This window comes from Phycodurus eques, chromosome 21 (genome assembly GCF_024500275.1).
Source record: "Phycodurus eques isolate BA_2022a chromosome 21, UOR_Pequ_1.1, whole genome shotgun sequence".
NCBI classification, from domain to species: Eukaryota; Metazoa; Chordata; class Actinopteri; order Syngnathiformes; family Syngnathidae; genus Phycodurus; species Phycodurus eques.
Genome location: NC_084545.1, coordinates 15,426,501 through 15,429,034, shown reverse-complemented (window position 1 = coordinate 15,429,034; position 2,534 = coordinate 15,426,501). Strand labels below are relative to the sequence as shown.

General features: G+C 43.3%; 1 long non-coding RNA gene across 1 annotated transcript; it reads right to left on the bottom strand.

Moving 5' to 3' along the window:
- Positions 1-253: 253 nt before the first annotated feature.
- Positions 254-1,930, bottom strand: LOC133396560 (uncharacterized). Its single transcript, XR_009767385.1, has 3 exons — positions 1,803-1,930; positions 866-1,175; positions 254-800 (listed from the first exon to the last, which is right to left on the bottom strand). It is a non-coding gene; the product is annotated as an uncharacterized LOC133396560 (long non-coding RNA).
- Positions 1,931-2,534: the final 604 nt, after the last annotated feature.

Sequence of the window (2,534 nt, the reverse complement as noted above, 5' to 3'; positions counted from 1 at the left end):
ACATTAGTCGTGTCCGCTATTTTTTTTTTTTTATATTGGCCAATTAACATACACCCCTTGTACGAACCGTCACAGCTGGCGCAGCCACCGTTTTGTAGACATTACTGCCGCATTCAATCCCACATTTCTGTCACGTGGGCAAGTCAGCCTATCCGTGTATTTCTTGTGACGTCGTCACATGTCAAATTGGTTACGCGGCCAATCGGGTGCCTAAATACTGTAACAAGGAATTGAGTGCTGTGTAAGCCCGGCTCAGTGTTCTAGTCAAAGTGGGCCGCTAGTTGCCGACCCCTACGGTACAGCATGTGACCAAACTGTGACCTTAAAACCAATTGACTTTTGGCGTACCGTTACACCTCTAGCTATTATACAGAACATATGTGGGTTCACCGATGTGGCCCACCCTGACTTAAGGGGTGTTATGTATGTTACATGCAAACAAACAAGAGCACAGCATGTGGGAAAATAAGACATCTGCAGTTTGGTTTTGTGACAAGGAAAAGTGTGTTTCCAATACTATATTTTGATGCAACATTAAATTTCTTCTTCTTGTTCACTTGAAATAAGCTCAGCTTGTAAACTCATTGAACCAGCACAGATTTTGAGTCCATTTTGGGAACCAAGCTGATTGGCACCGTTTATCAGAGAATCTTATCGACCTTCAGACGCCTGGCGAACTTGAGCAATGTGGCGTGTATGTGTGACCCCCTCGCTAGTTAGCTGGCCTGGCATCCTCTGCAGCAAGTCCCTCAAAGTGAATGCACGGTCACCCATCACCTCATCTCCAACACGCGAGTACCCTAGAAAACCCAAATTTGTGTCCACCATAAGCACCGGAAATAAACATACTTATATTTTGTCCTACCTTGATCAAAGCCATAGGAATTTGGTCCACAACTGGCATTGCGTTTAAGCAGGAGCAAATGGTTGTGGGCAGGTTGTGTTCGAAATTCTTCGAGTGGAGTCCCTGTAGACAGACGGGAGACGGCATCAGTCTCTATTATGTTGTCAGCAAGCGGGTGTGCCACCTGTGGTGGTGTATGCATTTCACAAGCGATTGCTGAAGAATAGGTGATCCTCCATCCCTGGGTCTGACCACTGTGTTTGGGCATCACAGGATGACGATCCTGCTGCCCAGTTCCTCACTCAGCCATTATCAATCTCATATTGATCACCTGAGGGGAGCAATAAAGTACATCATTAACAAGACATGATGCATTAAGGGTTTCGAACGAGGATAACACTTTTCTCACCCCCACCCAGCCCCATTCATCTGTCATCAACCCCAGTACTTCCCACTGCTAGTAACCACATCGCCTTTGTGCTCCAGAAACCAAGGAAAAACCTGGTACATAAAAGTGACAATATTTTTGTTTGATTTTTATTGAACATATAAACACATAACGGACTAATTTAAAATCGCAAAATACAATTAAAAGAAAGGATAAGAAAACATCGATGTCTTTGTTCAGTTTACATGTTCAAAGGGAGTAGGAGGAAGTAGAAAATGTATCTAGTGCCACCCCTTGTTCTCTATACATTTTGACTCATCATGTTCATACTCAAATAGGTTAACCATTCATATACAGTTGAACCTCGATTTAATGGACTAATAGGGGCAGGGGGTTATCCGTTACAGCCGATTGTGCGTTGTATTGAAGCACGTTTTTTTGCAGCCATATGCATCTATATTACTGTCCAGTACAAAATTATACTGTCGTACTTTTTGGGATGGTTTTTGTAAAAGAAATATAAAAAAGCTTGAAAATATTTGAAAAGTTTGAAATGTTATTCAAACTTACCACGCTGGTGTGCTTGATGGTGACGTTATTGTAGTCATTGGAGAGTCGAGGCAGGTTGCTTTCATGAGCGGCGAGGAATTCATGTGTTTCCAAATCCGTTGCTAGAGCGGCTTGGCAAAAAAAAAAAAAAAAAAAAGTGCTACTGTGCCAAAAATTGCATGTTCCAGACTCCAGACACTGTTGCGTGTTGTATCCCTCTTAAACACCGCCGCCATGTACGCTGTCTCTGTGCAGAGCTTTATGCAACAATAGATAGAACTCCTGCCATCACGGCCAACATGGCCGCCATATGTCAAGGCATTGCCTTTGATGGAATGTTGCCACATTTAACATGGCCACCACGTAGGCACGGGAGGCACGTCCGTTGGTTGGATCTAGTCATATTGCATATCTGTGACCCGGAAATACAGTCGTCCCAGTCTCTGCCTATATTGCGCGCCTATATTACAGCGCCAGTAAACAACAGCGGCCATTTCTGGAACTAACAGACGTTGTCAACATCGGTTTAAAAGTCAGATGGCAAAGATGTTATGGGGTCAGTTAAAATTCCTAGTTGGATTGTTTATACGTTATGTAATACATGCACGTAACTTGTATTATGTATTCATATATGTTTCCGTGACACGGCACAAGCTTTTACACAGTATGTAGGATTCCTATATATTGTGTGCCCCTTGCTCGAGTAGCGTTATAACACGCCGCACAGAAAGTCTTTGCTGTGCCTGTTAACTT